Source organism: Thermobia domestica, chromosome 5 (assembly GCF_964235325.1).
Source record: "Thermobia domestica chromosome 5, izTheDome1.hap1.1, whole genome shotgun sequence".
NCBI lineage: Eukaryota > Metazoa > Arthropoda > Insecta > Zygentoma > Lepismatidae > Thermobia > Thermobia domestica.
Genome location: NC_137458.1, coordinates 6748066 through 6761432, shown reverse-complemented (window position 1 = coordinate 6761432; position 13367 = coordinate 6748066). Strand labels below are relative to the sequence as shown.

Here is a 13367-nt window from a genome sequence, read left to right as displayed (position 1 = left end):
AATCGAAATGGGGAACAAGAGAGCGCTAGACAATATTATTTTGAATTAGGTACCGTTATCACGAGTCACCTAGTCGCTTTCCGTTTACATCCATTTATAAACGTGAAAATAAATGCCGATTTTCTAAATGGCTAGAAATCGAAAGCAGATAAATGAGTCGTGATAGCGGTTTCTCATGTAAAATAATATTGTGTAGCGAGCTATTGTTCCACTTTTCGATTATCTTTTATTTATTTAAAGATATCAAATAATTAATGTAATATTAGCGGCATTTCAATTTAGCTGTGATGGGGCCTCGTGTAAGTAGTCGATTTAATCAATACATTTTTCAAATCTTGGTGCCCATATTGTTTAACTTGAACAAATTTTGTATCAATAGAGATTGGAATTGTAAATCATCCTAGCTCGAAAGTAATACAGATCCAGTGGCACACCCACGGTGATCCATGGGATCCGCCTCCTGCCTCCACATTTGGTAACTCAACTAACATTTCTAGGTTTTCTTAACAGAACTATACTTGCTTAAGAGACAAATGATTGATGTAGACTAAAAATCTGATTTTACGCCTCATCTGTACTCTTTGAGGGTGACTATTGGTCACGAAAGTCACGAAAGTCATGAAAAAGTCACGAAATCAGAAAACGGTCATGAAAGTCACGAAAAAGTCACGATATTTAGCTTTTGTGTCACGATTTTGTTTATCTGTTTAAATATAAGTACAGACTGAAAAATTTTGTTATATAAAACGTCAAAATGCACTGCCAAAAATGTCTATGAGCGGCTGTAGACGCTACCAAATCGCAAGCGAAGCATGCTTCTATCGCATCCATGAAACTTCGGCGTAATTTGCACCCAAATTCGCTCTTGAGAATGTTTCAATTCAAACTTTTATGGTTCTTTAAAGGAAATTTCACGAAAAAGTTACGAAATTTCAGTTTGAGATTTTAGTAGACACTCTGTTTGGATAAAAATCATCATCATTATTATGTATTCTGCCATTATTCGCAGGTCACTTGCTGCAACTGAGAAGCTTCCATGCTGCACGATCTTCCGCTAATCTCTTTGTCTTCACGTACAAATTTTCTGTTTTGATATCGTCCATTAATTGTAGTTTCCTTCGCCTCTCCCTCTTTCTCCTGTGACTATACCCTCTAAAACGTCCCTCATAATATCGTTCCTTCCTAGCCAATGTCTCAACTAGTTTCTCTTTCTCTTCTTAATAATATCTAAAGTTGTTTTTTTTTCTCCCCTACCATTTCTAACACCCTCTCATTCGTTTTTCGTTCGACCCAGCTAATTCGATTTATTCTTCTCCACACGCACATTTCGGAAACTTCCAGTCGTTTCTCATCATTTTTGCGTAATGTTCATATCTCTGACCCATACACTACAATATTCCACACGAAGCATTTTATGAGTCTTTTTTCTCAATTCTTTATTCAAGGTCCCACAAAATTGATTTTTCTTCCTCCTAAAGGCTTCTTTCGCCATTCCTATCCTTGCTCTTACTTCACATTCACATTTCATATCATTACTAATAATACCACCCTAGTATTGAATACTAGTTACCTGTTTTATTTTCTTCCCGCCTCCTTCTTTATTTGACACCGATCCCTTCGTTCCAATCACCATACCTTTTGTCTTTCTAAATTTATTTTCATCCCATATTCTTCACAGTCCTTCCACAAGTTTTCTAACATCTTTTTAATTTTCTTTTCAGATTCCGTTACAAGTGCCACGTCATTTGAGAACCGTATATACCTAATCATTCTACCTCCTACTGAAATGCCATCTTCATTATATAGGCTCTTTTTCACTATCTCTTCTAGATAGATATTAAATAATATTTACGAGAGACAGCATCCCTGTCGAAATCCTCTTTCAAGTATACTGTCCTCTGTCATTTCCTTCCCTATTCTAACACTTACTTGTTGTCATTTGTAAGTTTTTTTATGAGTTTTCGATCTTTTCACTCGAACCCAACTTTCTTTAGAACTTCTAACAGCAATTCCCAATTCACGCGGTGAAAACCTTTTCTAGATCAATAAATACCACATACACCTCTTTTCCTTTTTCTATAAACCTTTCATCGATCACTCTTAATAATTGAATTGCATCTCTTGTACCCTTTCCTCTCCTGAACCAAACTGTTCCTCCTCAACTTTTTGATTTGTTCTTCCATATACCTTCTGTTTAGAATTCGAAGCAAAATTTTAGCTGCATGAGATATGGGTCTAATAGTTCTATTATAATCCTCACATCTCTTTGGGTTCGATTTCTTAACCATTGATATCGTGCTCTTCTTCAGGAAGTATTTTGGCCATTCTCCTGTTTCATATATTTCATTGCGGAATTGGAACAATTCTTTCTTGCCCTTGTGTCCCATATTCTTAATGAATTCGACTGGTATATTATATATTCCGGTTGCCTTTTCATTCCTAATCTTCGATATAATTTTTTCAAACTCATCCCGAAGAAAACTAAACCCTTTATCATCCTCACCTACTTCAATATCTAGGTCACATGGTCTATCCCTACACTCATGTAAATCCTCAACATATTCTTTCCATCTTCCTAAGACTTCACTTCTCTCAGTGACTACCTTCCCATTCTTATTTTCTACTGTCATCGTAATACCTAATTATTTCCTCTGCAGTTCCATGGAATTCACCTCCTTACACATTTCATCATACTTCCTAATTTTTTTCATTTCCTCTATCTCCTCGCATTTTCTTTTCTTAAACTCTTCCCTTTCTCTGTCTGTTTCCCTACATAACTCGTTATTTAACTTCCTGCACATATTTCTGCCCTCTTCCGTATCAACCCGTTTCCACGTCCTCCTTTCAATCATTTTTTGCAACATCTGTTCTGTAGCCCATGGTTTCTGAGCCGTTTTGTGATCGCGGTATCCTACTATTTCTTCTGCAGCCTGCTCTATGCAAAGTTTAACATACTTCCACCGTCTATTACTTCCTGCACCTATCCTTTCCAGGTTTGAGTATTTTTCTTCGATTTTCTCAACGAAAAGATTTCTTACTTTTGGAACAAAAATTTATAATTTCGTTCCTTTCCCTTGGTTCTTAATAAGTATTACTTGAGCCACAATATATGTAAAAGAACATTAGAACGTAAATATTATTTATTTTTACCTTCGATTAGTATTCAGGTTACAAACTTTTAATTCCTTTAACATCAATTGTTCTGATGACTTTCCAATCTTCTACCCATCAACTTTCTATTTATTTAATTCAATACCGTAACTAAGGAAAAAGAATAATAACTAATAAATTACAATTTCCTTTTTCTTCCTTTACAAAATCTGCTCCGTTATTGCACCTCTGATCTTATTCCTAAGACTAGTACAAATAGATAATAGTACAACATAATAATGAAGTATACAACAACATACAACATACCGTTGTAACTTCCTTGTTTTTTAACTTTTCAGTAGTCAACATCTTGTTGTCTACTTTTCTTCTGTCTACATTTTTTTTAGCTGAATATCTACTTCGACTAGCACAAGGTTATGATCAGAGAAAGGGAAGGGTCTTCGCGTTCTTCAAGCAATTCCGATATCTCTCCTGAATCATAATATAATCTATCTGATGTCCTCCGCCGTCAGTTGATGATTTCCACGTATATCTTTTTCTCTTGTGCTGATTGAGCCAAGTGTTCCCAATTGCTAGTGAATTCTGTCTACAGAAATTCACCAGTCCCTCTCCACTTTTATTTCTTACACCTAAACCATTTTTGCCTACAATTCTATCTTCTTGTTTTTCTCCCACATCTGCTTTGAAATCTCCCATTACAATTATACATGCACCCTTCTTCTCCGTGTGTATAATTTCTTCTATTTTCTCATAGTATAATTGTACTTCTTCAATTGTATGCGAAGTAGTCGGTGCATATGTCTGTATCACTACTATATCTTTCTTTTTTTCCTTTAAGTCTTAATATCATGTCTCTATCATCAATATATTCTACTTTCCCTACCGTTTCTTTTAAGCACTTACCGAGAATTATTCTTCCACCATTATGACCGCTCTTTTCATTATTTGAGTAAAACATTCTATATCATTCGCTGTTCAACACCCCATTACCTTTCCATCTAACTTCACAAACTCCTACCAAATCTAGAATATTTTCCTCATTTCCTCTTTTAGATTTTCTAATTTCCTTCCCTGTAATATGGTTCTTACGTTCCATGTCCCTATCCCAAACTTATTTGCCCTTGCAGGTTTTTCTTTCCCTATTTATATTCTCCACATTGTTACTTTTTAGTCCAATGCCATCCCCCTCCCAGAGATCCGAATGGGGTGATATTTTACCTAGGGAACCGTATTTTGACCTGCGAAAGACCATTGAACATATATTCTCTTTCTGCTGCCAGCAAACTAGGGAAAAGAGAGTGGTGGTTTCCCGTTGCCTTCCACCCCGCATTATTCCAGCCGTTAAAGTCACTGTGACCACGCCTGGAACTAATGTTCAAGTTGGGTCAATCCATACGAAGTGGTCCAGAGGTGGTTTCTCGACCATCACAGAAAATTATAATTATTTGGGTGTGACGAACTTGTGTATAAGAAGGTCAATAACATCATTCACGTTGTCGTATGTACAAGTGTTCCTGAATGGAGGTGTTGGTGGTGGAGTACTTTTTTTTTTTTTTTTTTTTTTGCATTTGCAAACGTTTACAAAAAACTACAGTTGCTGAGGACGTACGTATCAGACGAACACCAAACAAAAACGAATGTTTGCAGGAGAGTCTGAGGTACAGGAAGAACATATACTCATAATTCTAAATAAATAAGCAGAATTGCAAACCAATACATGAAATTGTTAGAAAAAGTACAGAAAATTACACTTTTATAGAGGCTGTAATTTAGAATGGCATAAAGTGGGGGATTCGTAAGTTTTGTGCTGAATACTATTGCATGCAAAGAGTCTGCAGAAATAACCACACCTATGATACTAATGGCACCATAGATTTATTGGGGTCCGAAAGTTGAAGTTTGTGATTTTGATGCCTTTTTCGGGGCGTAATATCTCAAGGGGGCAAAGTGTTAAAAATTGCTGCTTAGGACACTAAGTAATTCTGTGTGTGAATAAACTATTGTAAAAAAAAAATAATGACTGATATTACGTGGAGAAAATAGTAAGGACATGGTAAAAAACACGAAAAAAGTATGTGCGTGACAATGGTCATAGCTCGAAAAAATGTAAATGTTTGGATATGTTTCATGCTGGATCTCAAAAATTACGCATGGTTCAGCAATTAGGCCCACTTTTGTTGGTGTTCAGTTATGCAAAAGCTTGCGAGTGGCGTTTGTTCCATCTTTCTAGCTCCGTGATCATTGCAACATCTACAGGGTGGATAATTTATCTTGGCCATCCACTATAACGGATAAACCAAAAGAGAGAAAAAGCGAAACCTTGCACGAAGTAAGTATAATGAGCGCGATCTATGTATGTATTAAGCAGAAAGACCCAACAGTCTTGCCAGCCCAATATAAAGTTATATTTTTTTCAAGTGGCACTACGTCAGGTTATTACAAATTTCAAATCAACGTGTCAAACGTAAACTTAAAATATCAGTGTTGCAAACTAATGATGTTATAGTGTCACAAACATCCAAAGTTCGGAAGCCACTAACGCAATACAGCATAACGGAGATGCACATCGAAACACTTCAGTGTTGGATACCATGGTCATGGGATAACTTGTTTCGAATGAATAGGAACGAAGTCATCAGTGCTTGAAACTTTTAATTTTTTTGAAAGCCTTTGTTTAAAAAAAAAATCTGAAGTAAGTATCGTATCTAATTACTTGTCTGATTTGTAATGAATTTGTAAATTATTTTGCCGTTTATAGCATTTCGATATCTCAAATCGTTGCGGAGATATAATAACATTACTAAAGTTTGCAACACTGCTTAAATAGTGTAATTGCGAGAACTTGTTGTAATTACAGCTACTAAAAGCTGTTGTTATAATGCTATAGAAAAGAAGGGAAACAATAATCATTCTAAATATTTTCCACAAATACGCCATTTTCAGCAGGATAGGATAGATAGGTGCAACGCATCCTTGTGGACACATTAACTTCCGTAACTGGGATTGGATTTCAATGAAGCTTTGCCCATACATTAAGTGACTCAATACAGCGGTCCAGTTCGACGATGGATGTCGTAGGTGCAGGGGGGAGCTAACCCAATTACAATATAGACGTCGCAATGATCATGGAGCTAGAAAGACGGAACAATTGCCATTCGCAAGCTTTTTCATAACAGAACACAAACAAAAGCGGACCTATTTGATGAACCATGCGTAGTGTTTGAGATCTATCAAGAAATATATCAAAACATTTAAATTTTTCCAGACTTTGACCATCGTCACGCACCTTCTTCTTCGCATTTTTACCATGTCCTTAATATTTTCCCCACGTAATATCAGTCATGATTTTTTGGAATAGTTTATCACATACAGAATTACTTCGTGTCGTAAGCAGCAATTTGTAGCACTTTGCCCTCTTGAGATATTACACCCCGAGCACGACATTAAAATCACAAACTTTAATTCTCGGACCCCCATAAATTTATGGTGCCAGTGGTATCATAGGTGTAGATATTTCTGGAGACTCTTTACATGTAGTAGTATTTAAAACAAAACTTACAGCCCTTTTAAAAGTGTAATTTTCTGTATTTTCTAGTGATTTCATGTATTGGTTTGCAACCCTGCATATTTATTTAGAAGCAAGTGTATATATTCTCCGTGTACCTTAGACTCTCCTGTAAATATTCGTTTTTGTTTGGTGTTCGTCTGATTCGTATGTCGTCAGCAACTGTAGTTTTCGTAAACGCTTGCGAAATGCAAAAATTAGCACTCCACCGACAACAAAGATGGCCGCCATTCAGGAATACTTGTACATACTACAACGTGAATGATGTTATTGATCTTCTCATGAAGAAGGTTCATTACACTCCAATTTCTATAATTTTACGGAGATGGTCGAGCAACCATTTTCGTCATCTTTGGACCACTTCAGATGGATTGACCCAGTTGCCGCATCAATCACAATGGCTTCCACCAACTTGACTACTGGAGAACTGCTACCTTCTCCCAGAACACTCTTCCTCTGGCTACTTGTTTTAGGTCAATTCGGCAGGGATGGCCTTTCTGGTAGTGATCTACCGCCAACATAGCTCTAAATTTCACTGTAGCATGCAATCCTTCCCACCCGACACATCGGGGTGGTGTTTATCGGGGAGGTTTGGATCAAAAGATACAATATAACTGTTTCAATCAAAAATTTTCTTGTACGCCTTATATCTGGAGAACTACACATAATATAGCCAAACCCAAACTATCACTTAGCCCAGTATGCTGTCCTTAATCCTTAAAAAATACGAATACTCAATTTAGAGGCCATTCAAAATTTTGTGGCCCCAGATCTAATTTTGGGTCAAAAGATCCATTGTATTTTAATCCAAATTTTTATATGCCTTATATTTGGAGAACTACATATAGTGTAGCCAAACCCAAACTATCACTTAACTCAGAATGATGTGCTTATTCCGTAAAAGATAGAAAACTCGATTTAGGAACCATTCAAAAATTTTGTGGCCCCTGATCCAAAAGCTAATTATTGGACAAGTTCGCAATCAATTGATCTAATTTTTGGATCATTCCTAAAATTCTTGTTTTTATTCAGAAAGTGTACACGTATATTTCGAGTTATCAATTTTTCTGGGGAGGAAGAGGTCAGAACCCGGTGGACCCCATGTCGGGTACGATATTACTTTGGACCCTTCCGAGGAAAAATTTCTGGGTGTGCGTCTGCACAGATCCCGCACGCTCAGGACATATTTCAAACTCCCAGTTACGGATCTAGCAGCTAAAAAAAAAAAAAAAAAAAAATGGGGGACAAAACCCATACTATGATAGGTATAGCATGAGTTTACTGTAAGTATTTAAATAGTAAGTTAGTAAAAATTTATAAGTAATAGCTTCAATTATTTTTGTCCTTCAAAAAACTGGGGGTCTAGGCCCCCCTGGCCCAGGCTAGATCTTCCTCTGGAAAATTGTTTCTATGATAACGTCCACGTAGTTGAGTTACGGTACCCTATTTCATATAGGCTAATACTTTGCCTTTCTGACAAACCTATCTATATATATAAAAGAGAACGTACAATACTTTGTCCGCTCATCACGCTAATACGGCTGAACCAATTTCTTTCATTTTTGGGGGGTTATTAGGATTTGGACCCTAGATGGTTTTTATCATATCACTTTAATTTTTAATTACCAGTGTCTTGAGATAATTGACCATTCAAGTGTCCATAACGTACAAATCCTTTGTTATTAGTTCATCATAGGTAAAAATAAACGTATTTATATGCAACCCGCATGACCGTGTCACTCGGCGGGTTAACATAAATGACAGGCGATATACAGCGGAAAATAGCTTGAATCTTCTGTTTAAAATTTTTTAATTGATTTGCTTATTTTTACAGACACTTTTACAATATGCCAGCACCGGGATGACCGCAGCGAAGCGGGGCGGGTTAACATAAATGACAGGCGATATAATGTTAAGATTTACTGCAATCTTCTATGGTTTTTATCATATCACTTGAAAGCGAAAAAGTAAAAATTATCTAAGTAACAAAGTTTATTGCGTTCCGGGGTGACCGCAGCGAAGCGGGGTGAACGCTGCTAGTCGTTAATAAATAAATAAATAAATAAACTCGTTATTTTAAGATTGATTTATAATACGTTGGTACGAAACTTCGTAGCACTCCTGTAGATAGCAGTTATTTCTAATTTTGAATTCTATGATATTTAGTGTTTTTTGAGAGAGTCAGGTCTTCAAGGTAATGAATTAAATAGCACGACAAAAGAAGATTTTCACCTCGTACATTAGAAACCTAAGAATTAAATAATCCAATTATAATTTTAATTAATTCTTAGCGTACTCAATTGAGTTCTGGGAAATAATTGATTACCCCTAACTACGTATTTAACAATTAATACAATTTCAATAGTTTTTGGTATACGAATACCAAATATTCTATTCTATTGAAAGACATCTTACTTATTACTAAAACTTTAATACGTAGTTCCACAATTGTAATTTTCGAAGTGATTTTTTTCTACATCTGTTTGTCGAAAATTAGCATTAATTACGACCTTAACTTAGTATGAATTAGAATTCAGTATTTTCTTTTTAACGAAAAGGGTTAGTGACAGGGGAGGATCCAGGACCAACTTCTGGGGGGGGTTGTCATACTGCTACTTTTAAGGGCTCCAAAGTTTAGGATGGGTTCTATTTATATATATAAAGTAAGAAAGTTTCCTCTTCTGGGGAAGGGGCGATTGCCCCGATCGCCCCCCCTGGATCCGCCCCTGGACTGTCTGTAACACATAGCTCTCATTCGCCCTTTTCTGAATAGACAAATTTATTAGGGATGGGTATTAGCGGATCCAGAGGATGAAGGGTTTTTCCGCCCAAGCAACACATGTATCAGTGTTGCGAAAGCCAGCAGAGAGAGAAAATTGAGAATCTTTCACCGACCCCCTCCCTCCAGGAACAAAGGCGCCGATCCTATACTATATATACTTTCTTAAAGGAGCAGTTCGACTTATAAATGCATTTTTTACAATTCATTTCCATTTGTAGAGTTGAAAATTCTAAAAGGAATGGTGTTTGTTTGATCGCGATACGTTCAGTCGTTAGCGAGTAACAGAGGAAGAAAGATTTTGTGATGACGTCATAGGTGGGCAAAGAGCGAGAGCAGGCTTACATACTACACAGTGCCAAGCATTTCGTTTGTGAGAGGTGCGGTGGCACGTTCTAAGTGCGGTTTCCTTTTCCAGAACTGATTGCAAAGACTTACAAATATCATCTGCATATAGAAAATGATATCTGATGGTGGGCTGTACAAACGTTTTTATATTATAAAACATATCCTATAAAGCATGAGTTCAGCGTTTCAAAAAAAAAAAAAAAAAAAAAAAAAAAAATCGAAACCAATATGTAAATAGATGGCGGACGAGATTGCTGCAACACCTAAGTACCTTTTCTATAATCATTCTTCCGATTCACAAACATAAGTATGTTCATTTTCACGTTTTGTTGCAATTTTTAACGCTGACCTTATAATTTTGTGCTTCAAGGTATGTACAGGAGCGTAACATATGAGGCAAAAATGAAATAACATCTGTAAAGTTTGCCAGAATACGAAAAACACTTCACCGGTTAAATTTCTTTTATTCTCGAAGCTGTCCGCGGAACAACTCTCATCACCCGTTTCATCATCATTGTCACATGATACAGAGAAATTAAACGATGGATCAATGTCTTGAGGAACAGTCATCGTCGCTGATTCCTTCTACAAGCCGGTATATTTCACTCCCTAATTCATATTGTATAGCTTATTTCTAAAACAATATCTTCAGAATCATGAGTGACATCGTCTCTATTACTCTCTAATGCTTCGTCTTGACTACAACCATCAATTGCGTCTTGTACGATATTTGTATGTTGGTAACTGGACATAGATCGGTGCTTGTTCAATGGCTCGGATTTTAAACCTTTCAATAATATAGTTGGAACAGCATTCTTCATCAGTTTGCGTGTAAATAATTATCCTGGCATTAGCCAGAAGTGGATCTAGACGGTAAAAACTCAGGGGGGGGGGGAGTCAGAACCCAGACTATGATATATATATCATGTTTACTAAAAACTTTCAAAAATATCTAAATAATAGTTTAAATCAATTTTGTCACCCAAAAACTGGGGGGCCTAGGCCCCCGGCCCCAGCCTAGATCCGCCACTGGCATTAACTTTTCTTTTAGTAAACTTGACTTCTCGAAGACAAGCTCTTCAAGATGTTTGGAACACGAGTAATTTTATTTGGTACATTTTTCCCCCTTGATTTTCTTGAGCCATAATTTATATCGATCTGGTGATTTCTCACGACTTAGAAACGTAAGAAAAGATACTTTACGACCTCAGCTTTAATTGCACAAGAATTACAACCGAAAACACAGCAGGTGTTAGGCATTTCTACTTCACTTCACAGATACAGCACGCGCTGTACTAACATGTGTTTTCCACTTCACACTAGTGTTTCTTTCAGGAAAAAGTTCCGGGGGGGGACACTTAGTATTCGGAGAGGCACATTATTTTTACACAGTACTATTATATTTATTACATTATAGGCGTATTATTTTGGTCTCCTCCGGGGGAATCTCTCAGAGCTCCGGGAGATAGTGCCACCCTAAAAACATGTCTGGAAGAAACACTGTTTCGCACAACAAACGTAATTATTGCTCTCTTTCTCTACTCTTTTTTATACTAATGCTTTAGGAAAAACAACTAACAGAAACTTCCCTCAAGAAATCAACACAGAGCAAGACTGCTAACAAATCCAAAACACAATCTATTAAATCCAATGCACTATTAAAGGTTTATCAGCTGCGTACAAGGGAGTGGTTGCTGACTCACATTGAGTTTCTCGCGTCCCACCAATGACGTCACCATTTACGATTCATCAAAAACAAATGCCTGTAGAAGCTGAACGAGACAGCCTATCAAGATATAAAAAAATACGGGTCTCTTATTTTTTGTTTCTCTTTCTATTGCACCAAACTTGTTTTTAACTCGAACTGCTCCTTTAAGAGACACATTGGACCCACAACATATACACACTTGCCTACAGTAGAAAATTATTCATAATATGCCCTCCTAGGATTCGAACATTAATGTTAAAGGAATCATGAGACACATCGAATTTACCTATCAGTATTACGCAACTAGGATTTACAATATTAGATTCATCAGCTCGTTACTCCACACATCAATACTTAAACGAAAGCAATTTTTTGAATTTTGATTTTTGCAATACACAACCAGAGCTATTCTCCCTACCGTGTTCGTTAAAGGACTCACTTCGTTAAAATCTTAATGGGTAACGGTGACTTTAATGGTATTCATTTCTATATCCAAACTATTGAGAGAAGGTAGTAGAAGTTAAATATCTTGTCATTAGATGGCAGCAAACATCCTGGCATCTGTCGGACTAAATTAAAACTACCAGTTTATTCATTGCTGAATTTCCTCAAGTTTGCAACCATATCGGCAAGGAGTAATTGTAGATTTAGCCACTAGAGTGCAAGCAATAATAACTATTTGGTCTAGGAATTAATTCGTGCGGTTGTTACGCACACATTGAAGCTGTAGTACAAACACAAAATACATAAATACCTTAAGAAAAATATTGTCCATCGCCAGCCACCACTTTCGCCCATCTGTCAGGCAATGTACGGATTCCGTGGCGAAAGAAGTCCTCATCCTTGGAAGCGATCCAGTCAGAGACCCATGTTTCGATATCTTCTGAAGAAGTAAACCGCTGTCTAATCAAATCGTTGTTCATGCAATCGAACAAGTAGTAGTCCGAAGGAGCAACGTCTGGTGAATACGGCGGGTGGGGTAAAACTTCCCATCTGACATTTTCTAAATAGGTTTTGACCGGTTTTGCGACATGTGGGCGAGCGTTATCATGTTGAACAATAAGTTTATCATGTCTGTTCTCCCATTCTGGTCGTGTTCTGGCCAGAGCTTGCTTCAAACGCATTAATTGTCGTCGATAACGTTCTCCATTCATAGTTTCACCCGGTTGCAACAGCTCATAGTACACCACACCTTTCATATCCCACCATATGCACAGCATAACCTTTGCACAGTGAATATATCGTTTTGGTTGTGATGGACCTGGTTCACCTGGTTTCACCCAGGCCTTTTTTCGTTTAGGGTTCTCGTAATGGATCCACTTCTCATCACCCGTAATAATTCGATGCAGAAACCCCTTTCTGCTCTGTCGTTGAAGCAGCAATTCGCAAATGGTTTTTCGTCTTTCAACGTCTCTGTCTTTCAATTCATGTGGAACCCAATGTGACATCTTTTGAATCATTCCCATGGCTTTCAAGCGTTTGGAGACTGTTGTTTGATCAACGCCTAATGCTGCTGCAAGTTGTTCCTGCGTTTGACACGAATCCTGCTCGAGCAATGCTGTCAATTCTTCGTCTTGAAATTTTTTTTGGCTGTCCAGCTCGCTCTTGGTCTGCCAAGCCGAAATCACCACTTCTAAACCGTGCAAACCACTTCTGACACGTTCGCTCAGCTAGAGCATGGTCACCATACACTTCCACCAAAATACGATGACTTTCAGTCGCACTTTTCTGCATGTTAATGTAATGCAGCAGGACACCCCGCAAAAACACTTTATCAGGCACAAATTGCGCCATGTTCACTTAACTACAAACTGGTGTTGTTGACGCTTTAATCCACTGCCCTATACTACGAAAGA

General features: G+C 37.2%; 1 protein-coding gene across 1 annotated transcript in view; it reads left to right on the top strand.

Moving 5' to 3' along the window:
* Positions 1 to 13367, top strand: part of GABA-B-R3 (gamma-aminobutyric acid type B receptor subunit 3) — a 702393-nt gene that overhangs the window by 616119 nt on the left and 72907 nt on the right. The gene's annotated exons all lie outside the window — the stretch shown is intronic.